This window comes from Pinus tabuliformis, chromosome 7 (genome assembly GCF_031772625.1).
Source record: "Pinus tabuliformis cultivar Carrire ecotype Pingquan chromosome 7, CPIR1, whole genome shotgun sequence".
Taxonomy (NCBI): Eukaryota; Viridiplantae; Streptophyta; class Pinopsida; order Pinales; family Pinaceae; genus Pinus; species Pinus tabuliformis.
The window spans coordinates 1,357,239,749-1,357,264,841 of NC_142293.1; positions in this window are offsets into that span (position 1 = coordinate 1,357,239,749).

The window sequence follows — 25,093 nt, forward strand, 5'->3', positions numbered from 1 at the left end:
CTTGCGATCTGGAAAAGTGGATCTGGCAGAGTAGATCAGGCAGCGTAGATCAGACAGTGTATGATCTGGCAGAGTAGATCAGGCAACGTGTGATCTGGGCACTCAAGTGAAGTGCCATAATGATGTAGAGATACTAAAGTCATCCATGATGTAACAATGATGAACTTAATGATATTGCTACCGCAATGAACTTATCAGAGGAGCAGGAAGATGATGATCTCAGTAGTGCTCAAGGGAGAGGATTGATATCTTGGTCTTGGAGAGGCAGAGTATCTCAAGGGTCATGGTCTTGGTGTTCGTCAATGGAATCTCTATAAGAAGAATTTACGCATGGGTTTTCCTCTCCAAGAGGCAGAGATTTCGGCCCTGGCAAAAATCCAAAGCATTTGTGTTCTTGTCTCTTTTGTTTTTGATAGCAATTTCATGAAGTTAACAAACACATGTTAATAATGAAGTAACCATCAAGATAATATAATTTGTTTAGCCCACGGGGCTTTGGATTGACGGTGAATGGGTGCGCTGTTAAGGCACTCCTTGCGATAGGTCACCGGTTCAAATCCCCCATGGGTACTTAGGTTAGTCTAATAGATAATATATATATATATATATATATATATATATATATATATATATATATATATATATATATATATATATATATATATATAAATTGTTTAAATGCTTCACAAATTGTTATCATGTAACGAAGAATCATCTTAATTATGCATGCCCTAGATTCTTCAACAAGATAAATAGACAAAGAGGGTCAACAGAATATTGGAGGACATTTTGAGGATGTATATGATGCATCAACGGAGGAAATGGGAGGAGTACCTTCTATTAGTTGAGTTTTCTTATAACAATGGGTATAAGGAATCACTGAGGATCATTTTGTTTGAGGCACTATATAGGTAGAGTTGTAATACTCTCGTCAGTTGGAGTGATCCAGTTAACAAGGTGTTGATTGGATCGGATATGTTGGCAAAGATGGAACAGGAAATGTAGGTTATCAAGAAGAATCTAAAGGCAGCAAAGGATAGGCAAAAAAATTATTCAGATCGGAATAGGTTGTTTAAGGAGTTTTAGGTTGGGGAATAGGTTTACTTGTGCATCAAGTAGAAGAATATCTCCTTGAGGATTGGATCATGTACCAAGATGACACCTTGGTTTTGTGGACCTTTCGAGATTCTTGAAAGGATTGGATAAGTAGCCTATCGAATTGTACTGCCTCCGACAGTGAAATTATATGATGTTTCCCATGTGTCATTGCTTAAGAAGTATGTTAAAGATGTTGATCATGTGATTTATTAGTCTATATTGTAGGTGGGTCTAGATGGAGAAATTCTAGCCGAAACCTCAGTGTACATTGCATAGAAAGATGCTCATGCTCCAGAACCAAGTAATCAAGAAAGTTAAAGTGAAATGGAATCACTTTGGGCCTGATGAAGCTACATGGGAGATGGTGGATCAGATGCGGGCTATGTTTCCTTCTCTATTCACTAGTTGAGTGAATGTCCTTCATATATGTTTTTGGTATATGCTTGGTGTGATGTTTTGGTATATGTACGTATGTATATGGACGTAAATACTTCTGTAAGTTGTGTTATAAATATCCAATAAGTTGTATGGGTATCATGTTGTTATGGTTGTTATGTTTTTATGCTGTCATGTTGGTTTGCTTCTCAGTAGGTTGATCATTGTAAATAATGCAACGAGATAGGTTATAAATCTCCATGGGCAGTATGTTTTTCTTTCAACATTGTTGTTGGTTTTAGGTGTCATTGAACACCAAGGATAGTGTTCCCCAAGGGGGAGGGTTATGTAACAACCCTGGCGAAAATTCCATGTAATAAAAGTTAATAACTACAAAATAATAACCACGGTTATGTGACACTTATTCCAAGATAAATGTTGGGAACGACATCCTAGTGCGGGTGTTCATTTGTTTTATTATGGCTAAGGAAATTGGCAAAGGTAATGGAAAAGGATTTGGAAAGGAAAAGTGGCATTAATTGGCAATTTATTTATGAAAATAAAGGAAATTAGGAGAAACGGAAGGTGAAATTTCACAGGTTACATGTGAGGAGGAAAATGAAGAAAAATAATGAAAAATGGAGAAAATAGAGGCCTCCTTAATAAAAAGGCTTATGCTCGGATAAGTTGGTACCTTTTGTCAGTTGAATTTTGGAGCTCTCTTTCTATTCTCTCTCTCTCTCACTCTTGGATACTTAGATTTTTCTTGGAGAACTTCAGCATTGGATCAAGAAAAGCAAAGAAGGCAAGAGGAAGCAAAGATCAAGAAAGGAAGAGTGGGATCAAGCGGCTACAGCGGGATTGTTTACAGGTATGGAGCTGCATATGTGATTTCCTTGGTATTTTTGGAATGCATGGTACATGCATGTGTGTATTTGGTTATTTTGTTGTCATTGGCATGGGTTTTTCCAGGTGTGATAGTTTTTTTCAGCCTTGCCTTACCATTTTCTAATAGCCATGGTGTGATGGGGTCCTCATGTTTTGGTTGAGTTGGATTATCAAATGGATTCAAATTTGAGTGAGGTGGTATCTGAAAGAAAGAACACATGGCCTAGTGATCCTTAAATTGGACTGTGGATTGTAGTAAAACCTTGGCCTAGTAACCCTTAAAGCTTGATTTAGTGTTACCTTGATGGACCTAGGAATCCCCATCTAGTGAATGGCAAGATATACGATAAAGCCTAGAGGTGGGCACCCTCGATCAAACCTAGGAACCCTTGGACGATGAATGCTAGGATATACAGCAAAGCCTGGGGGTGGAGTATTGAAGAGGCCTAGGTATCCTCAACCGTTGTATGGCAAGATGTATGGTAAAGCCTAAAAAATAGGATAGATGAAAATTTCTCACGATGTAGGTGGAGAAATCTAGTGGCATCCATGCTTGTTTAAGGCCTAGTGATTTGGTGTGGATTATGGTAAATCCTGGTTCTAATTATGAGGGCGAGGTGGTTTAGCCTTAGAAATACCTGGTTGATTTTGGTTATGAGTCCCACATTCATGCTTGGAATATGGCACAAGGGTGATTGGTTGAAAGAAATATTTGGATCAACCAATCTATGGTTGGGTGGTATGTGGAAGTCCCAAACCTAGTTGGCTTTTGCATCCATTGATAAGAGTTTCTTTACCTTAGTATTTCATGTGTAAATGTATTGGCTTATATGTGGATTTTATGTTTGTTGTATCCTCGTCATTTTTGTTGTTTATATGTTGGTTATGAGCATGTTCTATGACAATGATGATGTATGGATATCATCATGTTTTGACCTGTAAATGAATGAAAAATGAATATATGACCTAATAGATGATAATGCATCAATTGTGATGAGACATCAATTCTTCTTTACGAATCTCAGATAAGTATGAGACCCCTATGACCATATATGTTTTTATGATCTGTAGATTACATAATTGTGATATGTTTGACGAAATGCATGTCATGGCTAGTAGGGGTCCAGTCAAGTCATTGATCAAGTATTTGAATTAGTACCTTTGTTTCATTATTATTTATCATTTTTGAAAGTTTCATGAAACAGTTTGGCAGTGGCCTGAGACCTGGCCCTGATAAAAGTGGCACAAAAGTTGGGGTCGCTGGCACAAAAATAGCTAAGAAATTCCACAGTCGTTGTCTTTCCCTTGCTATGGGAGTTACTCGAGGCCTAAAGTCACATGCATGGCTTGTCAAGGGAGTAGTTATGGAGTTAGATCAGTGAAAAGTGCAGTTGCCTCAGGGGTTGGTCACCTGGAGGGGTTAGTTGGCTCCTTAAGGTTCTGTAGCATGTGTGGAAGGATAGTTTGGACAAGATTCGTCGGTTCCACTCCCCTAACCACACATGGGGATTTGAATCACATTGTTATCAACAAAAATTGATCATCTAGCCATAATTTACTAGATGGATTGAAGTACACCATGCAAGGCCAATTTTACCATAGCAAAATTGCTTTCACTATAAGAAATTACTTAATAGACCACATTTGTTAAGTCATTTTTTATTAAACCCATGAAGAATAATTAAATAAATCACTATTTATTTAATTATCTTCTAAGAATAATTAATTAAACCATTGTTTAACTAATATTCCTTGTCATATTTGACCCAATTATGAGAAATAAATAGATAAATCATTAATTATCTTATTTTTCTCTCGGAATAATTAATTAATCACTAGTTAGTTATTATTCATTGTCAAGTTTGACTAAATCCCCTAGGAATACTTAAATAAATCATTATTTGTTTATTATTCCTTAACCTTATCTCTTGAGATGATAAATAAATCATTTATTTATTTTTATTTCTAAATAAAAGTATTTAACCAATTTAAATACTTTTTCCCTCCAACCAAATATAATAAAATATTCCAAATGGTTAATTCTAGAATTTGGTTAATATTTTATTATTTCCCATTATTCGAGGATAACCTAATATTTTACTATAAATTGGAGGGTTTTACATTCATTCTTCACTTTCGATTATTTTCATTGTTGCACTCACTGTTGTAGATCTGATTATTATCATTGTCGCACACCATTTTTTGTTCCATTTGAGTTTTCATTGAGCTCAAACATTTTGTTTGCTGGGTTTTACACATTATAGAGGAGAGGGACTCTACAAAAGCTTAAGACATTGAGGATAGCCAAGAACCCATCCCACAGAGGGGGCCTAATAACATTATTTGTTCCCTTCACAGGTGTCATCTAATAAAATATATTATTTATATTTCTGGATTCCATTGGATTATTGGAGTTACTTGCGCTTATTTTCTTATTCCATTTTGTTGTTTAACTATTTTTGTTGCATAGATCAGGGATTTGGCAGGTTTTGTTTCTATCATTTGTTGCAGATCCACACTGTTTAACAACCATTTTTTTTGTTAGGGTTGTTTTTCATCCACAATATAAAGTGGTGTCTTTTCGTACACCTTCGAGAAGAACACTACATAACAATTGGCGACTCCGCTGGGGATTTTCTGATTGTCGCTAAAAAAAGGAGACTCCACTGCGTTTTTAATTTTGATTTAAAAACCTAGGTGACCTTCAGTTTTAAGCTTAGGGTTTTTCTTTTTTCCAATCCCTTAATGTTGTTTACTGGTATTCTAACCCTATATCAGTCAAAATTCTAACTTCCACATGTTTTTTGGTTATTTTCGCAAGTCACAGGAACCAGCCATGATAGAGACAGTAAATTTTTCCGAGACTTGCGGCCTGAGAACTGAGGAGAATAAATCGCACTTTTCTGCCCCAAACCTGCGATCTGGATGTCCATAACGCACTTTCTAGCCCAAAAAGTGTGATATCCCCTGAACCAGGTCAGTACCTCCGATTTTAGGGTTTTTAGGAATTTTTCTGAACTTTTTCTGGGTTTTTTTTAGAGCAGTCTGTTGGCTTGGTTAACCATTGTCTTAGCCTGCTTAGGCCTTTATGTACTTTGTTTCGCTCGTCAAAGTGGAATTTAGCCCCTTAGGGCTTCTAGTACACTTCCACCTTTATAGGAGGAGTTTAGCCGAGTAAGAAGTCTGATTTTTTGCAGAGCTTTCAGTTGTATTTTCCAGATCTGTACCTTCATTTTTCAGATCTTCAAATATAGGTTGTTTCCATCCAAAATACCCTCTTGAACCTTGTTTTGTCATTTTCCTTAGGGTGCCACTTTTTTCCCTAGGTTTCACACTCATCTCCCTATCTTTTGCAGCGATTTTCCTCACTAATTTTTTGTTGTTGCTACACCACTTTCCAACAGCATAGTGTCATTTGATCCCACTCACACCAACACTTAGATCTCTTGGCCTTTTTCGTGTGTTTTCAATTGATTTCACCATCAACCAACATAGTGTTTGCAAACCCAGTTTGGGTGGGGTTTTAGATAGTTGATTTGTTGTTCATTTTTTGTTTTTAATTTCAATTTATTTCAGCAATCTTTTTCGTTTTTAAAACACGATCTGGGCTTAATTAATAAACACACTTGCACACACAAGCAACCTTAAGCGATGGCGCTTGGTTTACATCGCCAAGCCAAGACTTAACTTAATTAACTTATCTCCCCAAACAAAGACAGAGGTATTTTGTTTATCTCCCTTCACTATTTTTGTGTCACTTGTGTCTTGTAACCATTACACCACCAAGGCGTTTGTCGCGGAGACTTTTAGTTCTTCATCCTCAATTTCTTCTTGGACGTATTACTCCTCCCTGCAAGGTTCGAGTTAGTCATCCCCCGAGTCCCCATACTGACTCTTCTTCTGGTTCATCTGATTCCTCATCCAATTTTGAGCCTTCTTCACCGCATATCGTCATCATGCCAAGGCCCACTGCAAGTGTAGGAAACAAGCCTGGTGGTGGCTCCAGTTCTATCACGGTAGTCACATCTAGCGGAACCATTCTGGCAGCCCCTTTCCTACCTTTCATGGCTGGGTTAAGTCTCCTGGATTTTAACTAGTTGATTAATGACCCTATACACCACAATGCTAGATGGCCATCTATGCCGACTAAGCTTCCCTCAGATATTCCCAAGTTTGAGGGTAATTCTGGAGAGGACCCCACCAATCATGTCCTCTCCTTCCATATGTCGTGTTCGTCTAATTCCATCACCAATGACTCCATTCATCTTCAATTGTTCCAACGCATGCTCACTAGAAATGTTGTGAATTGGTACATTGACTAGCCCTCTGCTTCTCATTCCACTTTTATGACGCTTGCTAAAGCATTCCTTTCATATTTTTAGTTACCTCTGCAATACAACATCGGTACGAAGCTCTTAACCACATTTCATCGGTCCTCTACCACTCATCTTTCCAACCATGTCTAGGAATGGCATAGAAGGACAAGCATGTTTCGTGCTCCTTCCTTCAAATATCATGTCTACCTCGATTGGTTTCTTAGGAATCTTTTAGCGCCCATTGCCAAAGATGTCACATCTCACTTCCCTCAGACAAAGGAAGAGGCTCTCCATACTGCTCTAAGATATGACTTGATTTATGCTCAATCCGGTTATTTCTATACCATTATACCAGACCTCCCTTGTCCTGGTGGTGTCAATGCACCAGGGGCATCTCACATTGTCGACGGTTTCGTTGGACCTATTTCACATCCTTCATCATATACTCAACAAGGTTATGACCAGTCGCACGGGGCACTAGTTCCTCCAACATTTATCCCCCTCCTGCAAGCAACATGTATTCAGGAGAGAGCACATCTTATGCATTCACCCAACCAAATCAGCAGATGTAAGGGCTAGTTAGTGCTCAACCTATCTGCCAGACCATTATGCACCATTGAGTGCTCCATCACCTCAAGCATTAGTGCCACAACTGCCCATGCATCCTCAGCCCCAGTAGCCACCACTCCCTCAAGGTCAATTGTATGCACAGCAGAGTGCGACCAATACCCAAAATTCGAAGAAAAGGAATAAGGGGAAGGGTAACAAGGGTAACCAAGGTAATCAATCCAATCAACCCCAAGCGAACCAGCATAACAATGACAACTAGCAATAGGGAAACCAGCCCAAGAAGAACAAGGATATTCATATGAACAAGCCTTGTGCATGTTGGGGTGTACATAGCCATTACACTCATGAGTGTCCCCTCTTACCTCATATGTGCCAAATGTGGGAAGCTCAAGCAACTTCTAGAGGTCAACTGCCCATGCAACAGCCGCCTCAGAATCCTGTGCCATCTCAACCGCATATGCTTACGAATCCTTTCCCTCAGTAACGATTTGTTTCTGCTCAACCTCAGCAACGTCAAACTGCCCACCCTCCCCAACCTTCTAGTCCTAATGACTACTAGATTGTCATGATGAATTTTGAGGGAGTCAGTACCTCCAACATCAACTTGCAAACTCAGTCACGTCAATACAACATCAAAAACCAAGCCAAAAACCAAAGAATCTACTAAGCCTCTTATGACACCAAATGGTCCCTTATAGATCCCTCAGCCCAAGGTTGAGTCAATTCCCAAGATCCCCAAGGGGCCATTATGCTGTAATGCGGCTTCTAACCGAGTTGCCCACACATACAGTATAGTAGACGACTTGGTGCAATCACCTACTACCATGTCGACGCTGGAGGTTCTCCAGTCATGCCCATCTCAAAATAAATCTCTACTAACAACTTCGGTCACAGTAGATTCTTTAGACAATCGTTTGATTATATTTCCTGTTGATGCATCAGAACATCCTCCATTACCTCCATCCGTTTCTTCCCAGATACCAGTCTGAGTCTGTAATTCCATCATCTCCCGATGCGTTATTGATGAAAGTGCATCCACCTATGTGATTTCCATTGTTGTTTCGAAGCAACTCAAGTCACCCTAACTAGCCCCATCCACCATCACTTTGCGTGCTTGGGACGGTCACCCCTCCCAGCCTCTCGGCATGTATCGCAATTTTCCAGTGACTCTTGCGAGAAAGACTGTCAATGTAGACATTGAGGTTATCGATGCCCTTCTAGATTATAATATTCTCTTGGTTCGTAGTTACACATACACCATGTCATCCATCGTGGCTACAGTTTTTTGCAAGAAGTGCTTCCCCCATAAAGGGAATATCATCACTATCGATTAGTTGATATATTACGAGTCGTCATCCTTAACCTCCCCTTAGTCCATTATCTCATCGATGTCCAGAAAGAAGTCTACCACCCCTCTCATCGATGTTTCACCCGGAGTCTACAAATATTCCACCTTGTTGGGTGCTTTCCCTGGTCCTCCCCCTCCCATCTCTGAGCCCATCTCATTGAGTGTCTGCATGTTACAAGCGTCACGGGTTGCTCAAAAGTAGTCTAGTACCTCTGATCAACATCCAACTCCTCATCACCCTATTGTTACTATCTCAGCTAAGCCATCCAGATCCACCCCTCCAAGACCTCCTCCTTTCATGGGTGCCTCTCCTTTGTCCCCACCGGAAACTATTCCTCCATGTCTTAACCATCCAGGAGTTGTTCCACTGGAACATTACCCTACATTTCAGATACCTTTCTTATTTCCTCCTCCTGGAATCTTTTCTGTCCCTGTCATGGCTTCGTTGAGTCTCCCTAGTATGACTTTGGGGATCCCATTCTGGTACATTGATCCCCCAGCAAGCACTCCACCTGGTCAACTCAAACCATATCATGCTTTGACCCTGGTTCAACCGACTCCTACAACCCTTGCCACTGCTCCAATTCCACCGCAACCTCAACAGGAACCCACTCCTGTTGTGAAAGCATTCGTATAGTGGGGCGAAGTTAAGAAGAAGGAACCTAAGGACAAGACTCCCCAAGCACCTCCAGCTCCTAAGCCTCCAAAGTCGACACCTCCATGTGCTTTGTGTGAGGCTGTTGGGCATGCCACCAATAACTATCCTGAACTTCCTCATCTCAAACCTTTGGTTCATGAAACGTTTCATGAGTCTAATATCCATGAGGTCCAAGTTACCTTACCAAATTCATCCAAGAGACTTAAAACATTGCACACAAATCACCTTGTTCCTTGTGCGATCATTATGGTCATTATTCCCATTGTTTCCCTCCTCTCGACGAATTTCACGACTGCTTCCATGTGCTTCATGAATTCGAGGCCACTCGTAGTGGATCATCTACTCCTCTACATGTGGATTCTAGTACCACCAGTACACCAGAATAGGGGGATTCTAGTCCCACCATCATGATCCATCCCCCCAATGTCGAGATGACGAAATCCACGGTCCATATCCTTTACCTATCGTCATCCTTGAGTTCTTCATAGGAAAACCTTGTTGAGATTTTTGCGTGCACTTCTATCGAACCTCCTTTGTCAGAAACTTGGGTCTCAACATCGGTAGATTTACCATCTACTAGCTCACCGTCTACCATTTCAGATGATGCGTATGTGAACCTTCTTTCTCAAGATGATGCACCAGGCACCATCGCCGCATCATGTAGTCAATCTTCCTCCCATCTGCCCATCTTCCATTTTGATGAGGACATCATGGAAGCTATGTCTACCCCTAATTACCCTTGGGATGATATGCACGATCGTGCGTACTTCCTTTCGCAACAATCTCATGACCAATATGTTATGGAATCAAAAGAATTCATCCATGGTGAAGTCGATTGGTTTAGACATCCCATCCATGCCCCAAATGCTTTCAAGGAAGGAAACATGGCCAACATCTCTCCTACTATCAAAATCAACATTTTTGATAAACCAGGGATTGAAGAAAACATTACCTTGGGGGCACAATGCACCCCGGAAGAAATTGAGGCCTATACCAAGCTCTTCAAAGAATTTCGTGGTGTTTTCGCCTGGTCTTACTTAGAGATGCCCGGACTTGATCCCACCATTGTTGAACATTATATCGACACATGGCCAGATGCCACTCCTGTCCCTCAGAATTTGAGACCCATTCACCCATAGCATATCCCATTGATTTGTGTGTATTTATTTATGTCATGCACTTAGGTCAGTTTCATCATCTCATTTATTGTCTTCTGCACCTTTTAGATGGATTCATCATCCACACGATATATTGGTTATGCCGATGGTGCGAGTCGCTTCTCTAGGAATCTAGACTTGGCAACATGGGCCATTTTCACCCCCTTTCATACGTTAGTCAATTCTAACGGCGTGTGCATTGGATCTGCCACCAATAACTAGGTCGAATATGATGTAGTGAAAGGTTTGTTAGTCGATGCCCTTGCTCATTGCATCCTTCATCTTCATGTTCGTTTAGATTCCTTGCTACTTGTCATGCAATTGAATCGTGTGTATCATGTGCATAACCAAGTCCTATTTAGGAAATATCTATGAGTTAAGTTCTTGGTACGTGAATTTGAAGCCATTACTTTCAATCATGTTCCTATAACCCAAAATAACTTTGTAGACACCATTGCAAATAACATTCTAGATTGGAATTTATCACATGTATACCACAGAAGACAACCATAAACAGAACACATGGAAAACCATCATCGTCATATAAAAGATGAATAATCACATTATGTATCACATAAAACATATAAGTGTTGGAGCCCATATCTCTAAATACATCTGACATGCCCATAACATGTTACAAAAAACAAAACAAGGGGACCCACATGTCCCCGTCCCTAGTCACTGTCTGGGGGATCCCACGCCCAAGGCTCTGCTCCACCTGCCCGTAGATCATGTACCACCTAACCATCCATCGCCATGCGTCGCATGATCCCTCGCCACTCTAAGGGAAGGCCTATGCACTCATCTGTGTATTGATTGTCTAACTCATGCTACCCTCTCTCAGAAACTCTAGTCATGAACACATCACATCTACGACGTATGTCAGCAATTAGAGCACTGTCGTCTGGACCCTGGTGTGACGATGATGTTCCCTGATCTGCAACCCCAGGCACTGTGTCTCGGCCTACATATCTTGTCGTTTTTACTAGTGCTATATATGCCTACCACATATTTTACACTCATTACCATATACATGTGATAAAAATATGAAATGCACCATAAAAATAGAAACTTAACACTTATTGTCTGGTCTCCATGTTTGTCTAGGTGGAAGTGGTAGGTCAGGATCACCTTGATAGTTCTTACCACTATAGGGATAAGCATCTATGTAAAGGGGCATTGGATCCTAGTGTGCGAAAAATTTGGGTCGGAACACACGCTTGACCCACCCTCCTCCCCCACTCCGCAGTAGTTGCCCCCAACAGCATGCCTTGGGCTCTTGTGGGACCCATCCTAGATCTGTACATGAGCGTGAATGGTAGGTATCTTCTCAAATAAGAAAGCACATAACACTGTACCAAATGCACAGTCATGGTTCACTTGTCTTCTGCATAGACTAAGCTATTATTTCACCAACGACAGCATCATTTGGGCCCACCCATAATAGGTCCCTGCCAATACACTCTCAACAAGCATCATCTACCCACTAGTGATGTGGTGGAACGCCTGGCTTCCCAGAATCCGTAGCACTGATGTGATGACAACCTGTGTCTCTAGCCTATCTAGATCACTGATTGAGATGGTCGTGCCCTTCACACGAACACCTCACAGATAATGGTGATCCACAAACTTTTAAATGTTCCTCCCACGAGGCAAGACTGAGTGTATAGCCCCCACCACCCCTAAGCGGGGAGTCCGGTCTAAAAATAAATATCCTGTAGTGTAAACTTGATCATGTGCCCCTACACCATAAGGACCTCCTGGTTGGGATCCCAATAGCTCATGATCCTCGATAACAAGGGCTCACTTGCCCTCATCAATAGGTTCTCTAACAACTTGAGAAACCCACAGTGAGCTAGCACCCCTTGAACCCCCTGATGCCTCTAAATATCAGATCGAAGGGCATCCAAATCTTGCTCGCGTCGGTTGATTTTCAACTCTTCCATGCCTGCAAAACACCACATGTCTTGTCAATTCAAAGAATAAAATAATGGCCTTGATTGTTCAGCCTATAATCCCCACCATGCCAGTAGACCACTCTCCTTCTCATCTCCAAATCGTAGTTTTTTGCCCAAAACCTGTGAACTTGCAGGTTAACCTCTCTTTCTTGCAAGCCAGACTGTAGTTCTAGGCCCAAAAAGTGCAATTCAACCACATTTTTGGTAGTGCACCCACAATACCTAGTAAAAAGGCCTAAATCATTTCCCTAGACAACACGAAGGGTACCCCCAAATCTGGCCAATCCTAGATTACCTTTGGAGGCCCCATCAAAATTCAGTTTAACAAAGCCTTCTAGAGGTAAGACGAATCCATAAGAGGAAGATGTTAGAGCTCTAACTGTCATATTCATTTAGGTTCCTATTATTTCTTTTGATATACCCAACTTACTTAGGATCAAAGCTTCCTCCCCTTCAACTTCCCAATCCTCTATATCCCATTTTTTAGCTAAAATTGTTTCCCTTACATTGTGTATTGAAGTTTTCCATATCTTCTGGATTGATCTTCTTTGACCTTTAAAAATAAATATGTTTCTCTCCTTCCATAAATTCTAGAGGAAACCAAAGACAATGAGCCAAGCTCAATCGACCATTGGATTTTTAAATAGAGAACCCCTCCAAGATTCACTGGCTACCTAAAGACTATTAGGTGTGTGGTCCAGGTAACCAAACGTGAGCCTCACCTGGTTCCATAACTCCTCTGCCACTTCATAAGTGTTTAGTAAATGCTCCATGTCCTCTTTGTAATGTTGGCATAAAGGACACCATGATGGCCCAATGAAACCCTTCTACTAGAGGTGATCCCAGGTTAAAATTCACTTGCGGCCGATAAGCCATAAAAAATGGGAAATATTCAGCCACAATTTGGTTGTCCAGATCTTTCGTTAAAACAACTCCTTAGGGATCACCAAGTGTTCAACAATTAACCCATAGGAATCCTTTGTCATAACCATACCCACATATTTGTTCCCCCACCTCAATTCATCATTATCCACTCCTATTTGGATTCCCCTTTCTCGCAAAGAGTGTTGTAGGATTAGCCAATTTTGAACAACTTTGTCTCATGGAAAATTTTCTTCTGATTTCCACTCTCACCATTAAGAATGTATATTAGTCTCTTTCTAGCAATATGAAACACATGCAGCGCCTTGAGAAATAGTAAAATCCCTAATTTGTTGATGTTCCTCAATGTGATCCAAGCATGGTATTTGCTACCACGAGTCCTCCCAAAATTTGCCAATTTTTCCATTTCAAATATCTCAAAATATGTGATTGTGAATTACATGTTTATTGTCCTTGACCAAGTTCCAAATAGTTGATCCTGATGGGTACATGTTTGTCCTAACTTTATCCTCCTAAGAGATACTAGGGTTGTATTTCTTGCCCCATATTATTTTCCACGACTCAAATCCTCCTTGCAACCAATGCCACCAGAGTTTCACCCCCATCAATTTATTGAGAATCTTTGAATCCTTTAGACCTAGTCCACCTGCCCATTTTAGAAGGTTGACCTTCTTCCAAGACACCAATGCCTGTTTCCTAATTTGTCATGGCCCTTTCCAAAGGAATTTATAGAATTTGGAGACAATATATTTATACACCCCTTTTGGAGTTGGTACCATGAACTGTGGATAAATTGGAATAGATTGCAAGACTTCTTTCAATAGAGTAGCCCAACCAACAATGTTCAGTGAGTGAAAATTCCAGTTATCCATACTTTTAGAGATTTTTCTTATAATATCCTACCAATAATTCATCCACAGAGGGTTTGCCACTAATGGGACTCCTTGTTGGAAAATGTAACTAGCCTTCGGTCTTCATTTAATGTATTTGAGTCATCTTGTAATGTACTTGTCAAAAGAATAAAGAAAATAATTTTTATTATTATTATTGTGACTTATTAAAGCATGGGTTTCATTCTTGGGTCATTGTGTTTAGGTCAAAGTCCCCATTAAGTACTTCTAGGATATATTTTGAGTCTATAAAGTCACTGTACTTTTAAAGAGACCCTTCTTGGGCTTTTGAATCATGTAAAAAGTTTAAGTATTGAGTCAAATGTAATTTATGTATCCTCCACATCATGTTGGCCTAGAAGAGATCAACTCAGCCTAAGGACATCAATTCGACATCCCTAGAAGCCTACAAATAGAAGCAAGTCGAATTCATTTGGAGCACACTCTATCACAAGGAAGTTTTATATTTCTTGAAGCCAGAAGAAGTGCAAAGTAGAAGAAGAAGGGGAAGGAAGTGTGAGTTGGGTGGAGTCTAAGGAGAATAATAAAAACAAAATGTTGGTGCCTCTCTCTCTTTGTTTCGTGCCCTAGTTTGGGAGATTGAAGTCTTCCAAGTTTTGTTGATACTGGAAGTTGCCTAATGTTGGAAGCTACTACATAGTCGAAGTTGTTGGAAGAAAGGTCAAATATCGAGAAGGTTGACTTGGTTTGGAGGGAAGGTTTGGTCTTTGCCTAGGATGAAGAGTCTCAAAGAATATTGTTGAAAGGAAGAGAATTTTGACTAGGTTTTCCCCTCGAGGGGGGTTTTTCCCTGGCATAGTGCCTATATCTGGTGTTCATTATTTTATGTGCTTTCTCTTTGGTAATTGCTTGATGAACTAAAGAAATAAGATATAAAGAAAACTTAATAAGAATTTAATAACATCACAATTAATTATCAAGTATAAGAAAAAAAATTCCTTTCTGATTTTCTAACATGGTATCAAAGCATTAGTGAAGAAAGAAGAAAAAGGCAGTCTCAAGAACTTAATCAAGGAACCATTCAAAAGGGTTATTTCAAGGAAGAAGTCCACTATATTCAAGGAATATGTCTAACACAATCAAGGGATAGAAAAAACTTGAAGGAGCCTCGAACTACAGGTCTTGAAAGAAGAGGATTGACCTCATCCTTGGAAAGAACAAGGTTCTAGACTTGGTCAAAGGAAAAGTAAAGAAGCCTACAGGAGACTCCAGTGATGCTGAGAAAGTAAGATTCAAGGAATTATAATTGGTGGCCATGACTCTAATGGTATAAGGAATAAAGGACGACATTTTCCCATTCATAGCCAACATCAATCATACTCAGGAAATGTATGAATCCCTGTCAAAGTTGTTCATTATTAAGAACATTGGTCAAGTAGCAAGTTTGAAAAATTAGCTAAGGACCAAAAAGATGACTAAAGAAGACACAGTGACCTCCTTCTTTGTCAAGATATCAAGAATCAGGGATGATCTTCTGGCCATTGATGAAATTGTTCTAGACAAAGAACTCGTGATCACTGCTCTATTATGATTGCCACCTACTTGGGGTGCATTTTCTGCAAGATTTAATAGTTGGAAGGAAGGTCCCACTTTTGAAGACCTATGGACTTCCTGCAATCAGGAAGAATTAAGGATCTCATTAGTTTTCGATTCTAAATATGTTTCAAATTCCTACATTTCTCAACATAAAGGAAATAAATCGAAAGGACCAATGAAGAAAGTTGACATGTCCAAGGCAAAATGATATCAATGTCATAAGAAGGGTAACTATAGGAGTGATTGTCCTAACAATCCAAGAAACAAGAAGAGAGAAAGAGATCAAGCCAATGTTTTTGAAAAAGAAGATCCAAAGAAAGTCAAACTCGAAGAATCTGACATAAGGGATTTACACTACTAAGTCCTTTGCTTTTGGTCTTAGTTATTCTATTTTGTATTTTTGATATTTAGAATTTATAGGTTTTAACATGTTTTTGAAAAAGACATTTTCTTTTGTTTTATAAGTTTATAGGTATCCCTCAAGCTTTGGAGGGAGCCCCCAACAACTCCCAAAGATAAGTATCTCATCTTCTTTCAGTGTTCGGTTTCATATATTTATTTAAGTTTTTATTATATTAAATACTAATCATCATTATCCCTCTATTGTATTGATTAGGAAAACATTTGCTATGTCCTCAAGAAGTATGGAAGAGAGCCATCCAAGATAAGGTTTGTCAAGAAACAAAGGTATGCATTAAACGACAAAACGTTGACTTCTTTATAGTAAAATGTTTATTCATTTGACAATCTATTACTAACATTTTTGTGACTAGCTATAGTGAATCATATTGATTCTTATTTTGGGTGATTCATCACTTGATAAATCTACCCCACTCCTTTTCTTAATTGATTTTATAGAAACCTAGACAGTTTCTTTAGAAAACCCTAACCTAAGGGTATGCTAATGTGAATATCTAAAACCATAAACTTCTTAGGGTTATTGTGAAATGCTATTTGAAGTTCTTGTTGATGATGTCATCATGAAATCTTTACTTAGGGTTGATGATAAAGTCTAAAATCCTGAACCTTTTGAAGTTTTGGTAATTTTGGGTTTGATATGTTTTTATATTGAAATCCTAACTCATTAGGGTTTGGTGGAATGTGTAAACAAGACCCATATAGTATCTTAGAAATGGTTTCCTTGGAATGTGTGTTTGTCTGATCAAACCCTAGTTTGTTGATATTCATGAAGTTGGGTTTGACTAACACATGATATGAAATGCCTATGCATGATGATGAAGTCTAGATGTATGAGTTGACATGTTTGTTAGTGGTCATGAATCCTAGGGTTTGGAACTAGGCCCTAGTTAAAGTCTCTCTTTCTAGGATGATAGTATTTGTGAAATTCTAGGGTTTTGGAGTTAAAAGTAAAAATCTCTCATGAATTAAGACAATATGATAATTTGAAAATTTTGTGAGATTGTTGAATTCTGAGTTTTAGTTGGGATTGATGTTTGATTGAAAATATAGGGTTTTCAACTGACCCTAGTGGAGTCTGGTCATGTTAATGACTAAGTTGTGATTGGTTTTGATTGATTCTTTTGTATGAAATCTAGGATTTGTATGAATCCCTAGTGGAAAGTCTAACATATGAATTCTGAAAGTTGTTATATTCCTTGTAGATCTATATTTGTTTTAATTGTTTCTAGGGTTTTTTATATGTTGTAGCAAGGTATGGTACACCTTTGAAAGAAACATTGAAACCCTAGATGGAATGAAAGTTGTTATGAAGTAGTCTAGGGTTTATGACAAAGTCCCTAGCAAGATGTTGAAGAGTATATGTCTCTGGTTTGTAATTAATTTTGGGTATCTAATATGTATAAAGTTGAAATTCTTCTGTGATTCTGATATGGCTAACTTCATGCTTCTATAGATTTGGTTGTACTTGCTATCTAAGTTGTGTAGGTACACAATCTTCAATATGGTGAAGATGCGCGTTGATTTGATAAGCATGATGAGGATGATAATGACTATGATGAAATGGTTGTAAGCCACGAAATATTCTCCAATGATGAACAGAAGAAGTTGATCTCCTTGAGGAAGCCTGAATATAAGAGATCTCCATAAGATTAAGAGGGAGTCTGGATAAAGAGATGTTCCCTCGTTGAGAGGGAGGGCATAGCTTGATTTTGATTGAAGAATGAATTTTGGAGGATATGTTGTTGCATGAGAAGTAGGAAAGGAAAGTGTATGATTGAGGAATCTTTTGTCAGAGATTCAGTTGATAGTCCTACTATGAAAAGTTGAGAAGCAACATCAAGACCCAGGAGGTTTGTATTTGATTATGTACATATCAAGGTATATTATTCTTTGGGGTTGTGTTTGTATAGGTGAATCTCTCGAAGGTGTTGATAACATGCTATTTACCAATCAGTTTGATTGGGAGAGATTGGTTATCCTTGATATGTTGGTTCAAGGAGTGTTGAGGCTTTGTGAGTGAAGCATTTCCTGGGAGGACATCTGGATAGCATTTTGTGTTGATGTTTAGGTCCTGAAGTTGGAAAAGTGGTGTTGATTATAGAGCTCTGTTTTTTGATAAACACCTGAATCTTTAGGTTGGTGGTTAGCAAGTAAGCCTGATGGTATCTAGAGAGGCTGAAAGCTTGATTCCATCTTAGTCCCACCCAAATAGATTTCCCTAGTTGGGAATCTAGTCCATGGCATTGTGGCACTTAAAGTTCTTCATGGTTCATATAGTTGACATCTTCCTTGTACTTGTATATGATGAATACCTCCCTAGTTAAGAGGGAGTGTTGGAAAATGTAACTAAGTTTGGTCTTCATTTAATGTATTTGAGTCATCTTGTAATGTACTTGCCAAAATAATAAATAAAATAATTTTTATTATTATTATTGTGACTTATTAAAGCATGGGTTTCATGCTTGGGTTAGGTAAAAGTCCCCATTAAGGACTTCTAGGATTTATTCTGAGTCTATAGGGTCATTGTACTTTTAAAGAGACCTTTCTTGGGCTTTTGAATCATATAAAACGGTTAAGTATTAAGTAAAATGTAATTTATGTATCCTCCACATCAAATCGGCCTAGAACATATCAAGTCGGCCTAAGGACATCAATTCGACCTCCCTTGAAGCCTATAAATAGAAGCAAGTCGAATTCATTTTGAGCACACTCTCTCACAAGGAATTTTGATATCTCTTGAATTTGGAAGAAGCGCGAAGTAGAAGAAGAAGGGGAAGGAAGTGTGAGTTGGGTGGAGTCTAAGGAGAAGAATAAAAATGAAATTTTGGTGCCTCTCTCTCTTTGTTTAGTGCCCTAGTTTGGGAGACCGAAGTCTTTCAAGTTTTGTTGATGTCGGAAGTTACCTGATGTCAAAAGTTGCCTGATGTCAGAAGCTGCTACATAGTCGAAGTTGCTGGAAGAGCGGTCAAATATCTGGGAGGCTGACTTGGTGTGGAGGGAAGGTTTTGTCTTTGTATAGGGTGAAGAGTCTCAAAGAATACTATTGAAAGGAAGAGAATTTTTACTAGGTTTTCCCCTCGAGAGGGGTCTTTCCTTAGCATAGTGCCTATATCTGGTGTTCATTGTTTTCTTTTCTTTTTCTTTGGTAATTTATTGATGAACTAAAGAAACAAGATATAAATGAAACTTAATAAAAATTCAAGAACATCACTAGTAATTATCAAGTATAAGAAAAAATTTGGCCTTTCCGATTTTCTAACAGATACTTGGTCGGCAGAGCTCCCAACTAAAATCCAAGTGTTTTGGCCAAGCTTCTTTATATCGGTTTTCTAGTATTAAAGAAGTATATGTTAGATCTTTCCCCATTGATTAGGGTCTCGATGCATCCTCGAAATCTGATAGGATAGTATCCAAGGATCTCATCTCCTATAGAGATGGATCCCCAAAGATCATAATTTCATCCACAAACTGTTGATGGGTAATGGGAAAATCCTACCCCAAAATTCGGACCCCTTTTAGATGCCCCCTATGCATTGTTTCCTTAATATACCTTCCTAACCCTTCAATTGCAATGATGAATAGAAAGGGAGAAAGAGGGTCTCCCTATCTGAGGCTTTGAGATGATCGGAAGGTGTACGTAGGAGATGCATTTAGCAAAATGGAGAAGAACGGTGTGAGGATTGATGACCTTATCCATCTTATCCATGGAGTAGATAAACCAAAATCCTCTAGAGTTCTCAATAGATAACTCCAATTCAATCTATCATATTCCTTGGATAGATCAAGTTTGACCACCATCTCGAGCTTCCTACTGTACTTTAGTGAGTGGATTATCTCATGGGAGGTCACAATACCATCTAGGATATGTTTACCTTCCACGAACCCCATTTCTCTCAGATTATTATATGTTTCAATAGAGGTTTCAATCTTCTCACTATCATTGACAAAATAAATTTATACACCACATTACATAGAGAAATGAGTCTATAGCCACTTGGATCTCTAGAGTTGTTTACTTTAGGAATCAGAGTAAGAAAAGTAGCAATTAATCTGGACCATACCTATTGTGATCTCCCAGATTCCTCAACAAGGGCATGGACTTCTCTGCCAATGAAATGATAGTAAGGTTTGAAGAAATTTGTGGTGAAACCGTCTAGACCTAGGACTTTGCTTTAGGAATTACCTTCACCACTTCCTCCACTTCATCAAACAAAATTTCCCTCCTAAGTGCAACAATTTGTTCTAGAGTTATCAAATGGGGTGTATGGTGTGTCACCTTGTTAATGACTTCAGACCTATCGTGTTCGCCTTCAGCAAAAAAAAATTAAATAAATAAATAAAATAATAATATCTCGGTAAAAGGAAACCAACTCTGCCTTCACATATTTGTGTTCGACTAATTGGGTGCCTTCCCTAGATGTTAGAGAGAATATTTGATTATTATGTCATTGTTTAATCATGGTTCTATGAAAAAATTTGGTATTATGCTTTCCCTCTCTTAACCATAGTGTTTCTTCTTGTTTTCGTTGCATCTCCAAATCACGGATAAGGCACACTTCCTCCTCGGCCAGGGTCTCTGATCTCCCTTCTACTATGATTCTACCCTGTATTTCCTCCATGTGCACTTCCAGCTTACTTTTTTCTACATGTATATTCCCAAACTCACTCTTATTCCAAGGTATTATTTTTTGTTTAAGCTCCTTCATCTTACATTGGAACATTTGCATCAAACTACCCCTCGGCACCAAAATTTCCTGCCACCATTCTCGATATTGGCTAAAAAGTCTTGGTTTTGGAGCCAAAAACTCTCAAAGCATAATGGCATTTTCTTGGGTGTTGTTTTCATATCAATCTCGAGCTGGATTGGCCAATAATTAGATACCATACTTAGGAGGATTATTTCTTTAGTGAACATGTCTCTGAATAGGGCTTCTTCTAATAGAAAGAATCGATCCAGACGGCAAGCCACCTGGTGTCGACCTCCAAGTCGGTTATTCCAAGTATGTATACCATTTATCATCTCCACTTCCACGAGCTTGAGATCCTAGATAACTTCTTAGAAGAGTTCCACCGCCGGTTCTAGCCTCGTAATGCCACCTCCTTTTTCTTCTAGACTCTAGATCAGGTTAAAGTCTCCATTGATTATCCAGAACTCATCCTAATTAATCTACCTTAACTTCTGCAAATCCTCCAAGAAGAGTACGTTTTTGCTAGGAAATGAGGGACCATTTATCCCATCCAAGCTCACCATCTCTCCAACCCCAGAAAAATGAAACCGACCCAAAAGAATAATAGGGCTCGGCCCCCAATCCTAAAAGAACCCCCTCAGGAACCTAATCAAAAATTAGGACTCATGAACAACCTCTCACATCCAATGCCATAAGCTCATTTCCCCTCCAACATCTACCCATAATATTTGTTAACTTCTCACAAGAGACATGAATCTCCTGCAATATCATTATCTCTGGTTTTTCCTGCTCTATCTTAGGCTTCAAATATCATTACTTACCTTTACTATTTAACCCTCAAATGTCTGAGGAGACCAATTTCATTGTGGAATTGACGAAATTTGACAAAAATATTTCACAATCTAATTCATTTGTCCAAAGTTCAACCAGAACTCGCTTGCTTCCTTCAAGGCTTCCCTAGTGGATTTTGTCCATTTTTTGCTCCTTTTGATTACAAGGGGTTTATTCAGTTGAATGCCTTAAGATTCATTGTTCTTCTCCATGTTTGATTTTCATGGGTCACCCTTAGAAGTCACGATCTTGTATCGCCATTCACCATATAAGTGAAAGAAATGTTGGATTTGTTCTAGTGGAATCGCTTTAGCATCTGTCCTAGCCTAGGTGCGAAGGAACTCCAACATGGTCCTTTCATCTATGCCCAAATTTTCATGTTTATCCTCCACTTCCAAAACCTTATTAGTTTGAACCAAGAATTATTTGAGCTCCCTATCAACCTAAGAATCCTCTGGGGTTTTTCGCTTGGGGTTTACTCTCCTCGTTGAGTTATTGTTTTGTCTCTCAATCTCTAGTGGTTGCTTCACTCACTCTTCTTACAATATCTTTGTTTCCTCCAAATTTTCTAGCTGCTCCAGGGTGGCATATTGATTTTACTCTAGCTTGGATGACTCCCTTTCTTGCGGTTTCTCTTGCGCAGCTTGTGCAGTTAGATTACGAACATGTTTATTCTTTTTTGAAGCGATGGATTGGAATCCATCTCCTTCACCCATCTCCTTATTTCTTTGTGCTTCTACTAGGGTTAACAGGAAATGTCTGATGAGATGATCATACTCAAGGCATCGCCTACATTTAAACAAAACATACTCATAATCAGGAGGTTGTGTCCATATCGAATCATGGTATTCGATCTTGATTGATTCAAGAAGGGGTTTTGATATGTTCATATATATGCAGATTCTAGTGTATTAAACTTGCCGTCTCCTTTTGGTAATATTCGATATCTTCACGAAATCCCTAATAGCATTTCCTATAACTTCCAAAATATTTGGTTCCTAGAAATCATTTGGCAAAAAAAAAAAAAAAAACCCTCACCCAAAACAATGCTGCCAGAAATTGTTCATTTTCTAGGTTGTAACACTCCCAAAACCTCTTAAAAAGTTCTGAATTATTCATAAAATACGGGCCATTTTCAAAAATATTCTTCTGATCATCCATATCTAAAAAGATAACTATGAAAAAACCCATGTCTTTTAGTCGAAATTCCATCAATCCTTTTGGACGCCATTTTAGCTTAATCCACTTAACAATATCTTGTTCCTGCGAACAGATGCCATTGAATTTACAAATCAAAGTATGATCTTTCACAAATTGTCATGATTTCTCCAACCTATTGTTAGGGTTCACAAACCACAGATTTGTTGTGGCCTTTGGGAGACATCTCCCTTTCATTCTCACTTGCCATTAAGCCCCCAACACCGGGGTTTCCTCTGAACCTTTACTACCTGAAGAAGATCCATCGAATCATTCCATCTACTTTTGAGCACCAGTAACAATGTTGCAGCAGGAGGGGGTTTCACCCCTCCGCAAGGTGCTACTCATTAGGCCAATTAGGATTGACAACCTAGAAGGAGCCCCTAACACAATGTTGAAGATGTTTGCGTCAGCTTCCACCCACTCCTTTCATAAAACAAAAAAAGAAGAACCCTAACCAAACCTTAGCAGAGCTCTCTTTGCAGTTTCTAAAATGTATTTATCTTTATTTAAACAAGTTATGTTAAATAAATTATTTAACCATAACTTTAAATTATATAAAAATACATTAAATTAACGGAACAATAAATTTTAGAAAGTATATTAAATTTCAATTTAAACAATGAGTATTGAATGATGTACTTAATTGTAAGAAAAAAATGCAGACAAATTTGTTATTAATTTAATTAACAACTTGTCTTTCGTGAGACTTTTTGGAAGTTTTTCGAGTGGGTTTTTCTGGTCTAATTTCTCTAAAATCCTATAGGAATTTATTGAAATTGCAAGCTTGATGGGTAACCCCTGCACAATCCAAGTGCCCTAAGGGTTTTCAAGGTGTTGAATCCATATATAGAGTCAAAAAACCAGTTTAAATAACAAAAATCAAGATTTCAACTTAAAAATTTTCGTCGTATTTTGTAGAATTTTCTCAACTAGCTCACTGATATCATGTAGAAATTTCACTTGCAGATCAAACTAATATATGCAATGTACTAAAGCATAATACTAGATCTACATCTACCATAAACTTTGCGGAAGCTTAATTGAACATGAGCAACTTCAAGCATGAACACATATAACTGATAAGAAGGAATCAATCACACATAACATAGAAGAATTTATCCGGGAAAAGCACCAGCCTAAAACCCCATCTCTGTATTATCAATCAAGTGGAAATCCTCAACAACATACAAAAAGAATCAGCTCAAAAGCTATCCTGCTCTCTTTGTACTCTGATGATGTAGCTCATGGACTATCTAGGCCTATATATATAGGCTCCACAAGTCCTCCAAGCCCCTATTTCCTTCCGCAGTTTTGATTGGGATCCAATTACAAAACATGTGTGAATTGGCCAAATCATACTTGTTGTCACCTCAGGTCCAACTATGCAGTACTAGAAGGAATAATATTCCTTCCTCATGCAAGGAATATTCACTAGGAATATCCTAGAAACTGATAGTACATTGTCCCTCATCTGATATCAATTGGGTCTCTGTCTGAACTGCCATGCATCAATTATCCATGAGTGAATACTCAGTTATCTGAAAATACCAGTTGTCACATGCATGCAAGCATCAACAAATTGAATCTCATTAATTTAACAAACTGTTAAATTAATCTAACTGGACTTGACTAAGTTAAACTAAGTCAACTGATCCTCTCAATATAGAACTCATCCTTAATTCCTCAATCAGTGGAGCAAATCAAGGACACATTCCCCAATCAGTGGAGAAATTATTACATGTTCTCACAAAGACTTCAAGTTTGATTTTCCTTAACTAATTAACTCAAACTGAATTAATTAATTAATATTCAAACTACTGGTAAGACCAAATTCGAATTTTACTTCCTATTTTAGACCAGGGACTGCCTAAAAATAGGAATCCAACCAGAACTACTAAAAATAGAACTTCTATTTTTAGCACTTACATTTTTCATTCCCTATTGCCCAATCCAGCACTGATACCCAAACTGCTATTTTTAGCACTTCTATTTTTAGCATTTCTTGTTGCCATTTTTCAACACTCCCTCTCAAAAAGAAAGGCTTCCTCTCGAACTCGATCATGTAACTCTAGAATGTTTTGCATGCAACACATCTACCAAGTGTGGTTGCTCTAGCAACTCTCGAAACAAAAAAAACTCCCAACTGACCTCTCTGTTGGGCTAGAACCATACTCTGATGCTGAAGCTCTACCTGTTGCTGACAAGTTTTCCCTCTCTGACCTCTGCGCTACTGCAACATCTCCATTCATCTCGCACT